The sequence below is a fragment of the Chiloscyllium punctatum genome, chromosome 1 (genome assembly GCF_047496795.1).
Source record: "Chiloscyllium punctatum isolate Juve2018m chromosome 1, sChiPun1.3, whole genome shotgun sequence".
Lineage (NCBI taxonomy): Eukaryota > Metazoa > Chordata > Chondrichthyes > Orectolobiformes > Hemiscylliidae > Chiloscyllium > Chiloscyllium punctatum.
This window is the reverse complement of record NC_092739.1, coordinates 64,390,756-64,403,710: the sequence shown is the minus strand read 5'-3', so window position 1 is coordinate 64,403,710 and position 12,955 is coordinate 64,390,756. Positions and strand designations below refer to the sequence as shown.

Sequence of the window (12,955 nt, the reverse complement as noted above, 5' to 3'; positions counted from 1 at the left end):
GATTAGCATAACTATTGCTGAACACTTCTGTCCAAAAAAATCGGACCGTGGATCTGAACTGCAGTTAGGCAGCCTTCTATACTCTGACTGAAAGATGAGTTCATGTTTGGTAAACTTACATGAAACTTCAGTAGAACAGTGTAGGAGGCAGAGGGCAAAAGGTCAGCATGGGATTGGGCTACAGAATTAAAATGACAGATGGCTGGAAGCTTGACTTTACTCACTGTTTATTCTTTTTCTTCTACAAAATATGGGTGTCACTGGGAAGACCGGTATTTGTTACCCTTGCACTGATTGGCTGGCTGTCCAGGCCATTTCAGAAGACAGTTAAGAGACAACCACATTACTGTGGGTCATAGGTAGATCAAACCAATTGAGGATCCTTCCCTAAAGAGAATTCGTGGACTAGATGGATTTTAAACAACAATTGACACTGGCTACATGTTCACCAGAAGGCTACTTTTTAATTGTAGCATTTTTTAATAATCAAATTCAGCTTTATCATCACGGGATCCAAACCTATAACCTTCCCCAGACCTTTGGCCTGAATATGTACTAATTGACCACCCAATCCCCCTGGGCCTTCCCGGTGTAGAGGAAAAACACCTGCATGATGAGCAGTCAATACAGTATATTAAATAGTAGAAATGGTGGAAGATGATCTATTGAATGTGAAAGTTCTTGTGATGGAAGTCGCAGACAAGGAGAACTCAATCATAGTTCTTGGAGGGAGAGTAGGTGTGCAAGAAATGTGATAAGTCAATTTGAGAGCCACTGTCTATCATGTTGAAAGAGAATCCTTGCTTATGCATAAAGTAAGACATATTGGAAGGACTTGTGTGGCATCCTCAGAACAAGAAATGATGGCTGAGCTGAAACTAGGAAGAAAAAGAATCCCCCAGAAAACAAAATGGGAGGAGGTGCAGTCAACGTAACTTGCAGTCAAAAATATTTGTTAATAGGCTGTCCTCGGAACTGCTGATAAAAGAGGTCAAGAAAGGGGAAAGATGAAGAAAAGGGGGAAATTGAAACCACTGTCGATGAACTATTTCAGTCTGTGCAAGAGCAGGAAACTGTGTATGTATGTTAAGCAGTGATGAGGATATACTAGATTAGATTACTTAGTGTGGAAACAGGCCCTTCGGCCCAACAAGTCCACACCGAACCTCCAAAGAGCAACCCACCCAGACTCATTCCCCTACGTTTACTCCTTCACCTTACACTATGGGCAATTTAGCATGGCCAATTCACCTAACCTGCACATCTTTGGACTGTGGGAGGAAACCGGAGCACCTGGAGGAAACTCAAGCAGACACTGGGAGAATGTGCAAACTCCACACATTCTGTGGTGGGCATTGAACCTGGGTCTCTGGCGCTGTGAGGCAGCAGTGCTAACCACTGTGCCACCGTGCTGCCCATATGTATTTGAGTAAGACTGGAAGAAAAAATGTTACACCATAGCCTAAGGAAAGGCAGCCATACCTAGGACCTGTGTGAGTCCTGATAAAATATTCATGTGGAAGTAGTGATTTGAATCCAAAAAGAACAAACACCCCCATTTGGAATATGGTGGATGGATGGGGATTGTTGGGCTTTCATTTGAGAAAGTGAGTCCTCAAAGCCATTCTGGTGAGGGATGGAGGTTGTAGGAGGGAATTTGGTAGTTACACTGAAGAAGAGTAATAAATGCTGGAGTTGAAAGCCACTCTCCACAATGGTGACCAGGCAACAAAGATCGATTGTCATAAAAACCCGTCTGGTTCACTAATACCCTTTTGGGGAAGAAAAACAGCCATCCTCACTTGGTCTGGTCTACATGTGATTCCTGCACCACAGCAATACGGTTGGCTCTGACTCTGACTCTGAAGTGGCCGAGCAAGAATAGAATGACTTGATCTGAAATAATATACACTGTTTGTGTGCTATCAAAAAGAAGTTCAGCTGCTAAGCTCTGCTCACCTGTAGATGAATATAGAACATTCACAACAGAGGGAGAGGCCATTAGGTCCACCATGTCCATGATTATTGTTGCAAATCTCTATCTCATCCTGTAGTCATTGTAGTTGCTTAAATGGACAACCTTTGCAGTTGTTGGACACCACATTGAATATTTATATAAGTATTCACGTGTCATTAGGGAGAGTTGGATACTGGAATCCAATAACATGGCTTGCTGTGGTCATGTTGCAGGCATGTGTTGAGAAACTGGGCCATCCCAGAATTGGGGAGTGAAGAAACACCAGAATCATGTTTGACAATTGAGACTGGCCTTCAATCAAATCAGAACCCCCTTTTAATTGGGTCAAAGCCCATTGCTTTTGGTATACATTAGCCACCCTACATTTAATAAGATAGAACCATCTTCCAGTCATATAAGTATGAGGTTTTTGGCCTAGAATACCCAAACAAATGCAGCAGTGATGGACCTAAATGCTGCAACACCATCATAGTTTCAGATTAAATGATGCATGATGGGAGGATAAGGCCAACAGAATGAGCAAGGTGGGAGGTAAGCCATTTTGTGGAAGGGCCTTCCAGAGGGAGAAAAATGCCTCCATAGGATGAGCTTTGAAAATGAACCTGGCTTGTACTTCAGTGACTTCCTCCTGTTGGATAAACTGGTGCCATGAGTGCTGAGCTTCCCCAAAGGAACAATAAGCATGCTACTAACACCAATGCATCTGCTTCAACACCTAAAACAATAGATAAGACCAAGGAGAGATTCTACACCAAATTTGACAAATCACTAGCTTATATCCCAACAGGTGACAAACTGTTGGATCCCTTGGAGAATTTCATGCCAAAATTATGAAGTGTGCAAATCTGCAGAAAGCTGTGATTTATAAGGACTGTCTAGGGAAAACAAATCCCAATGAAAGCTTCCTATTCAAAGAAAATGGCTTGTGCATGAGCATAATCAGCCACGTTCCACCAGTGAAATGAGTACAGCCCTTATGATAACATTCATGGTCAAAACACTGACCTTGCTCAACTACATCATTGTTTGAACAAAGCACTAGAAATGTCCTCATGACGGGTACTGAAAACTACTAAATGTATCATGGCCTTATCCAATCTATCCTTTCCATTAGACTAAGCTCCCAATGAATAAAGACAAAATATGCAATACTGATAGAAAATTAACATGAACGCCTCAAAAATTTCACCAAAAGCAATCCTCCTTGGTCAATGCTTGACTATCAAACTCTTAGTATCCACCCACCAGGAGTTAAAGTGCTCCCATACTTCCTAATGATCCTAAAAAGCATCTGCAAAAAGGTACTTAGTCACTCTGTGTTTTGGTTTGACAAAAATGACCAAGCGATGTAGGTCTGAATTGAGCATGAGCTCAAAGCTTTCACAGACTGGAAATTCCACCACAGTCTGAAAATGACTGTATTCCTGTAGGTATCTGAAGGCCCTAACATAGCATTAAATTCAAAACATAAACAACAAATGGGTGGGAGGGGAGAAAAAGTGGAGGAGATCCAAAGGTTCATGGACACCAATGATATGCATAGCTTCCTTAATGTTGATCAAGCTAATCTATGTCCCAAACAATTAACTTACCTTCCTGAGAGCCAAGAATTTCTCTAAGAGTCAGGAGGACTGTCTGAGTGCGAAAGTGAAGGAGCTGAGCAGTTAGGCTTTTAACTAAATTTGGCTCATTACTCAATGCTGAATCTAATAGTCTGTTGCTGCCTTATTGTGAGAGTATACCTGTGCAGAAAACCTTCCTGAACAGTTTTGTTTGTAATTTGTCCTGATACCAAATCTATGTTTAGGCTAAATTGCTCCCCCATGTTATCCTGAGGAAATTCAAATTGTACAAGCAATACAACTCCATAAGCTTAGTTAATATCAATGTTAAACAGTTCACTCAGCTTTGTCCTTGCATAATATCAACTTTCTAAGCATTGTACAGTAGTCATGGCAACCAACTAAACTTTGTCCTTTCATTCCTTTGTTGAGAGTGAATTGTGCCAATCAGTTGCCATTTGTGATGGTAAGGATAGTTGAGCCAGCAACAGGACTGCAATTGCTTGTTTATTGCCAGTTGTGGGGTGAGCTATTTTAGGAACTGTGGCACTCCTTATTAATATCTCAATGAAATCAAATAACTTGGCACATGTTAATGTAACTGTGGCTGGATAAGAGTCTCTGTTTTGATAACTTGGACCATTTGCCCCAATGAACAGTGCTCAGAATGAACTGTACTGAGTTATAGTGAAGCAGCTAGCATAGAAGGTGCCTCTGTAAATATTCTAAATACTGGGGAGGAATGATTTGAGTCCACACCATGTTCATGAAGGCAATTGTGGGGGGCACGGTGGCACAGTGGTTAGCACTGTTGCCTCACAGTGCCAGAGACCCGGGTTCAATTCCCGCCTCAGGCAACTGACTGTGTGGAGTTTTCACATTCTCCCCATGTCTGCGTGGGTTTCCTCTGGGTGCTCCAGTTTCCTCCCACAGTCCAAAGATGTGCAGATCACGTGAATTGGCCATGCTAAATTGCCCGTAGTATTAGGTGTAGGGGTATGGGTGGGTGGCGGGTTGGTATGGACTTGTTGGGCCGAAGGCCCTGTTTCTACACTGTAAGTAATCTAATCATGTCAGTTGACTTCCATTTTTTTTAAGTTGATTTTTGCTATTTGTCTGTAGATCTTTGTAAGAACAGACCCTTTTGTGAGAGATTAAACTTATGTTTGTTAGTTTTCTCATGACCAATCCTTTGCATGATAGAGGATGGCAAGTTGTTGTTTTTAAAGAGAGTTCATTTCAAGGTTCCATTCTTGTCAGTGAAAAATTAGAATTGAGTCATCTTTTTGGGAGACTCCTTAATCTGATGCAGAGGTTTAGCAGTTCCGAAATACTCCAAGGCACTCTTGATGACTAATGTTAGATCGGGGCTCACAAATGAGAACAGACACTGATGTCTGGGGCTGTGACCATTTCAATAGTCAGATAATCCTGAAATCCACAAAGCTAATAGATATGCCAGATAAGCAGATGGAGATAAACAGGACCATGTATTTGTAAGATGCATATATGGAATCAGCTGGTTTGTGCTACAGCTTTAGCATTCCATTCCACACCAGTTAAATGGGAAGAGGTGAGTTAGTGGGTGGACATTAATTACAGGGATTATGCAATGCATTCTTAAATTATTGAATAAGTGGGGTGTGGGAAGCAAATTATTTTCTCGTGGGCAAATAGAATCTCTTACTTTGCAAGATATAGTTTGGAGAACTTTCTGGCATGGCAATTGGCCTGTCAAACAGCAGAGACATTCCCTTGCAGCCCGCAATAAAGCAGACTGACAGCAAATCAGCACAGGGATGTCAAAGTAATATTGATTACATTTTTGAAGCAATACTGTGTAATTGCTGTGAACCTTCAGATACATATTAATTGGCTCGACAAATCTTTAATATAGTCTGTGCAATAATAATAATTTGAGCTCATTTCAATGTGCCTTTATATATTCCCCATAATGCCTTGTGTCTGATTTTGGTTCACCACTTGCAATCCCATCAGTAGCAATTATCTAAATAAGACCATGTCAAATCAATGCCTTTACATTCAAAAATGTAAAAAGCTCACCTTTTTGTTCTCATAGCTCATTGTTTTGTCAATGTTGCTTCGATTTTTAACAATACTATAATTGCGGAGTCATATTGTGATGGATTAGCAAGAAATCAGAGAAGTCAAACCTGCATTTCAAATACATTTTGCTTTAGTTGTTGAAATCATTTTTTAATGATTGTTGCAGCAACCTTTTTCATTGTTAAGATAATATTGCAGTAGTCTGCCTACATTTATTAAATTGTAAGCTATCATGGAGGTTTTGATGTACCTCATTTTTGTTGTGAATCTGATATTGATATGGATTTCCTAATTTTGTGCTTCACTTTTGATAATTAGTGTTCGAGGCAACATGTCACCAATGCCAGAAGGATAGTATAAATGCACCATTGATTCCAAAAAGTACTTCATGTGATCTGATTAGTGATTTTTGGCTTTCTGTAATTTGAGTTGCAGTTGGAGATGTCATTATAATTTCAATATACAATTGATTGGAATAACACTAGTGTGATTATGTTGGTACTGAATGGAACGGATAACAGAAAGCCCTACTCTTCTCAGAAAAAATAACGGTGGGGGAGGGGGCATTTTAGAATGTTCAAGTTCCAATGTACTCTGAAAATAACTTGCATATGCTTGCATGAAATAAGTAATCTATCATAGCCTTTCTAGATTTTTTTGGAATGTATTTTGATAAAAAAAAGTTAACCTCTTTTTTCTGTATATGTTTTAGAAGTGATTTCCTTTTCTTTACATAGACATTCATGTCATAGTACAACCTTTGACTATCTTTAAGTATTCAAATATGTTCAGTAATTACTTATCAGGGGATTATTGACAAGGATCACATAACATTGTTCAAACTTTTTTGCTCAAAATTAGGAATTGCCATACGAATATCTCACAACCATCTTGTTTAATAGGAAAATGATAAATATAACCTTCTTTTGCAGGCAGATTTTGGCCCTCTCCCATTTTTTTCAAATTCAAATGACACTGCTGTATTTTAACATATGCTTCAATTGTTTCTAAGACTTTTTTTGTGGTTATAATCGGAGATTATCAAATTTTTGGAAGTTTATTGGCTTAGAGGGATAAGCACTATATCACATTTTTGTGGAGTGTGCATTAAAATAACAAAATAAGTTCCAAATTCAAAAATAAAATGCTGATTCCAAAGAGTGATCATGTTTGTGCACTTGGGATAGTGGTAGAGGAAAAGGGAGCATATTTTAAGTGTAATCCAAGAAGGAAAATATCAATTGGATTTATCACAAACAATGTATTAAAACACCTTCGTCTCAAAACTGAAATAGAGTCTTGAGTAGTTCATTTGCTATACATAGCCAAAAATAACAGGTTGGTTTGCTTTCTGTTTATTCATTACGTGGGCTAACTTTCTGAAATGAAAGTGATGTGCACATTCAACACAAACATAAAAGTAACAGGGAAGTTAAAACTGAGCGTCATTTGTGTGAAGCAAATGGTTAACCAGTTTAAATCAAACATGAAGCTTAAGAAATCCACAACTCATAGCATATTTCTTCCTGTCCTGCAATTGCTGGCCAGTTTATGTGCTAATAATGCTGTGCACTGTTAATAAGCCATTAGATTTCCAGGAAAATTGAATCCATTGCCATTTCTTGATGATCTAATTCAGGGTCTTATTGTCCACAGGCTTGTGGTCAATTACCATTTTTAACACTAATGACATCAAGCTGCACTTGTCATCCTGTGTGGTCAAATCTCATGTCTGACATCTGCTAAGTGCAGTCTCGATGTTGTTTAGACCATCCTTCACTATTGGCTATACTCATTTGCTGCTGACTTCATGACTCTCAACAGTCACTTGATCAGGATGCGCAAGGCGGGGCAAAGTTTTGGGATCAGCTTTCATTCAGAACTAAGCATCAGTCCTACTTTGAATTTGTTGCCTTTTTCACATCTGCACAACATTCCCAGTGTCTGCCTAAGCTTCTTATCTTTTGGCATGACTCTCTACTTCCAGCGGTTAAAACTCTTAGTCTCATTTAACTGTAAAGTTCAGAAGTTTAACACATTCATATTCACATGGGAACAAGAATTAAATCTTCGCAGGCTGGTTTAATGTAGCACATCATTCGGTGCTCCAGCAAAAAAAGTCACATGGTCAATTTATCTCAATGATTTTATGTATTTCTAAAACTAATTATCAATGCCACTTTTTAGATCACACACATGCTGGGATGTAGTATTGTAAAGAACTACATTAATAAAATAAATTCAGTTAAAATGGTTATTTTTGCAAAGTCTAGACATTGAATTACTGCAATTTGAGCACAGTTTTAGCATACCAACCTTTATTACCTTAAAAGTACTATGTAAATCTAACTTCTCAAAGCACTCCACAGGAACAATAAAAAATATGACACTGAGCCACATAAAATGTATTAGATCTGATGACCAAAGTTTGGTCAAAGATCTGTGTTTTAAGGAGTGTGTTAAAGAAGTAAAGTGAGGTAAAGCGATACAAAGGTGTAGGGAGGGAATTCCAGCATTTCTTTTTATTGGGATATGGATATTGCGGGCAGTGCATGCATTTGAATGGCTTGCTGCATCATTTTAGAGGGCAGGTAAGAGACAACCACATTGCAAGGTATCTGGAGTCACACGTAGGGCAGACCAGATAAGAATGGCAGATTTCCTCCTCGATAGTGTTTTTTTTTAAGATAACCAAGGAGGATTGTTGTGGTCATTACTACTGAGATTAGCATTGTCTTCTGTTATGGACGAGGCCAGACCACTTAAAACATTCTTAAGCAGGCAGCCCAGACCATAACTTTGCAATTTGTTTCGGTAAGTGTACAGTGAAAATTATCCAGATTAAGTTACTGAGGTTGACTACCAGACAAAACAGACAAAAAATGTATTCACAAAATTACACATTGAAGCACTAAGAACAGAATGAAGAACCCCCTACAGAACTCAGTCTATCCAAACTAGACTTAAGTATGCTGTTCCAAATATACACAATATCCCAATAAGCAAACCCTGTTTAAAACGCAGTACAAAAATTGGAACAGATGCTTACAGGTTGAAGTTAGAAAGGCAGCAAGAGAGTGATTCTGTTCACACAATCCACTGCTGAACTTCACAACTAGTTCTGGACTGAACTAAACTGCTCAGCTAGAGAGCTGACCACTCCCCTTTCATTCTACAGGTCACTTTTAAAACATGACCACTTTGGCCTGAAGTCTCATCTGTTTACATATAAACAAAAAAGCCTTTTGATACTCTTTAATCTCTCTACCAAACCAGACTAGTCGGCACCTCGAGTGGTTTAGTATCCCTCTGGAAAAAACCAAGGAGAAAGTATCCTTGAGAAAAGGAACAGCTTTTACGAAAAAGAAGCCAGCTTTGTAACACTTATGGATTTAAATTTCATCATTTGTGTATTTGGATTTGAATGAGCATCCACAGAATATTAGCCTGGGCCTCTGACCTACTAGCCTAGTAACATAATCATTGCAATACCATTTCCCAGAGATTCTGAACTAGTTAAGAGTTGGAAGAAGGTTAAAAATCACACAACACCAAGTTATAGTCCAACAGGTTAATTGGAAGCACACTAGCTTTCGGAGTGCGTTCCTTCATCAGGTGGTTGATGAAGGAGTGGCACTCCGAAAGCTAGTGTGCTTCCAATTAAACCTGTTGGACTATAACCTGGTGTTGTGTGATTTTTAACTTTGTACACCCCAGTCCAACACTGGCATCTCCAAATCAGAGTTGGAAGAGGGATGCTGACTTGGAAGTTTATAAAGATAGCAAGAGAGGCCCTGGAGAGATTTGATTATTTAAGAAAAATGGAGTAAAATTTTAAAATTAATATCAGAAGTCCGTGTAGATCAAAGAGTGAGGGATAACCACCCATTTTATGCTAATCCTCATTTTTCAAAATAATCTAGTTTTCTTCTGCCATAGCAGCTAAATGAGCCAGATGACAATCCTGTCCTTCCTGAGAACAAACATTAGTCAAATACATTGCTATCACTGCTTTGTCCAGTGAGACTAGCCTTCTTATTTCTAATCGTGCTTCTATTATTGAGAGCAATTAGATAAATCTGATGGCTGATTTCATAAGCTGATCAAAAAATGAAAGATACCTTAGCATGCCGGCTTGATCTGAGGCATTTAATTGATTTAATTGATTTCAATCAGGCATGTCGTGGAGTTCCTACAATTTGACGAAATGGGGAGACAGTGGTGTAGCAGTTAAAGTCGTGGCGAGGTCCAGGCTAATGCTGGGCATCCACCAGCTGAAATTCCACCATGTCAGCTGACAGGGTTTATGTTCATAAGTCATGAACGTAAAACTAGACTGTCAAGTGATATGTTTTTATGGCATACGATTGATTATTTGGAGAATGAGTTGTCCCTTGGTTGAATCCCATCTTTTTTGTACAATGAGATTGAAAGACTAAAGTCAGAACTGTGGACGAGTTCTTGTCTTGCCTCCCTCCCAATGTTAGCCTCTACTTCTACCTCTGTGAATAGCTCAGCTTCACTGAGGCTAATTCGTTCATTTTCACTGGCCTAGCTGGCATTATCGCCTAGATTTTGTGCTCTGTGGTGAAGGAATGGCACTCACCATACATGCTGATAGCTGCTCAGAGGTTTTAAATTTCTATTTAGTGAAGACTTGCAGTCAATAAGTATCCAGGATGATTTCACTCTAGGGAATGTGTGGCAATGTCAGCAAGGCCAGCAATCATGTGTCTTTTCGCATGAACAGATTATCAAAAGCCAAAGAAATATACACCAGGATTTAATTAAGTTAGATTGAAGTAAAGGACAGAAAAAGATATACGACAAGGTTAAGAAAGATGGATTTAATATGAAGAGAGTAATAAAAGACAGGAAGATGAGAAAAATCCAACATTAATTAATTTAATTCTGCAGGATTACAAAATTGAATTTTCATTATCAATGAGAATGTTTGTTCATAATTATGACTTATAAAGTTGACAAAAATTTATTTTGTATCTGAATGAACTTTTTATGCTATATTTAGTGGATAACTAGAAGCAACTTCTTCTCTCTTATGAGGCTTTCACTGTTGAGTCTATCAGTGAAGTCTCATAAATAGCATCTTGTGGGGGCAGTGTAACTAGACCATAATTCTCATTTTCATATTTATGCCTGCGTTGATTCAAAAGGTACTGCCTAATTTACTGAACAATAATTAGTGAGTGCTCGAAGTCTCACCTGTACTCTCAATGTGATATCTTGGCCTATATCACTCAGCTTCAGTGTGATTTCTGCTTTAACTCACTAGCTAATTATTTGATGCACTTTATCATTTGCTTTCTAATGAATGTCCACTTCATTTTCACCTTTCACCTTGACTTAAATAGTGGATTTTAAGAAAGATACATAGGCTCTTCTGTCTCTGTCACTACATTCACTGCTTTCATATCAACCTCCATGAAGATGAGCAGGAGCTGGAAAAAGTTTAATGTCTGATGAGGACTTGGGGCTAATTTCTTACAAGAATTAATTGATGATGCATTGCCGATTGCATAAAGCTGCAGTATTCAGAAATGGCAATTGATGTTTTATCTCTGCATTTACTGTTTAGATATGTCCATGGGAAAAAAGCTTAGTTTTTTTTGGTAATTTTGTGTTTGTTAATGAAAATGTAACGTTGGTGAAAGAGATATTTATCTCTGCATTTATCCATTGTAAGTATTCAACCCTGTAATAAGTCTAGCTGAGAGTATGATGTTCCCCTAAGCTACGCCTTAAAGATTATTTCTCCTGTCCAGATATGGACTTCCTGCCACCTATTAGAGACAGCTTTGTAGACTCTGTCATCATCAGTCGATGGTAAATTGTGGGCACTTGTGGTGACAGCCACAAGTGAGACAGCCTCAATGTAAGTCAGAAATTGATTTTGCTCTGGATCTGTGCCATCAGGATTACTCATTTTTATTTATTCAGGGAGATTTAAGTTCAAGCCCTAGAGTTAAAAAAAGCATTATGCTCATCCAGTTTGTCACTGGTTAACTGTTCCACTAAAGCTGCAGGGAAGAAGTGAAGGACTGCAGATTAGAGTCGAGAATGTAGTGCTGGAAAAGCGCAGCAGGTCAGGCAGCATCCGAGGAGCAGGAGAAATGATGTTTCGGGCATAAGGTCTTCATCTGGAATGAGGCTTGTTGGCCAGGGGTCTGAGAGATAAATGGGAAGGGGGTGGAGCTCGGGGGAAGGTAACTGGGAATATGATAGGTAGATGAAGGTGAGGGGGAAAGGTGATAGGTTGGAGAGGAGGATGGAGCGGATAAGTGGGAAGAAAGATGGACAGGTCAAGAGGGTGGTGCCGAATGGGAGGCTTGGGACTGGGGTAAGGTGGAGGGAGGGGAAATGAGGAAACTGGTGAAATCCACATTGATCCTGTATGGTTGCAGGGTCTCAAAGCAAAAGTTGAGGCATTCTGCTTCCAGGTGTGAGGTGGGTAGGGTTTGGTAATGGAGGAGGCCCAGGACCTGTATGTCCACGGAGTGGGCGGGGGAGTTTAGTGTTCGGCCACGGAGTGCTGGGGTTGGTTACTGCAGGTGTCTCGGAGATGCTGTCTGAAGCGTAAGCAGAAATCCCAGGTTCTACAGTCAGGAAACGGCAATAGAACTTTCCTCTTTTCTAAAGCCGAATTGGGAAAAACACCAGCAACTGAAGCAATTTAAAAATCATAAGTGGGTAATGTAGTTAATTGGCTCTGATGCTAAGTTAACATGCCAGCTTTTATATGAAATTTTCATTTTAACTGGACAAGCATCAGAGGCTGAGGGGTGACTTATAGAGGTTTATAAAATCATGCGGGGCATGGATAGGTCTTTTTCCTGAGTGGGAGAGACCAGAACTAGAGGTCATAGGTTTAAAGTGATAGGAGAAACATATAAAAGGGACTAAGGGGCAATTTTTTCACACACAGGAGTGGTACGGGTATGGAAAGAGCTGCCAGAGGAAGTGGTGGGAGCTGGTACAATTACAGTATTTAAAAGGCATCTGGATGGGTATATGAATAGGAAGGGTTTAGAGGGATATGAGCCAACTGTTGACAAATGGGACTATATTGGGTTGGGATATCTGGTCGGCATGGATGAGTTAGACCGAAGGGTCTGTTTCTATGCTGTACAGCCCTCTTGCTCTGAGAGGTGGGGCTGTTGATTGAGGATGGAGCATGTGTTTCTCCTATCACTTTAAACCTATGACCTCTAGTTCTGGTCTCCCCCACTCAGGAAAAAGACCTATCCATGCCCCGCATGATTTTATAAACCTCTATAAGTCACCCCTCAGCCTCTGATGCTTGTCCAGTTAAAATGAAAATTTCATATAA

General features: G+C 39.6%; 1 protein-coding gene across 7 annotated transcripts in view; it reads left to right on the top strand.

Annotated features, from left to right (window-relative positions):
* The window catches only part of arap2 (ArfGAP with RhoGAP domain, ankyrin repeat and PH domain 2), a 320,143-nt gene that overhangs the window by 49,894 nt on the left and 257,294 nt on the right, over positions 1–12,955 (top strand). The window lies entirely within an intron of this gene.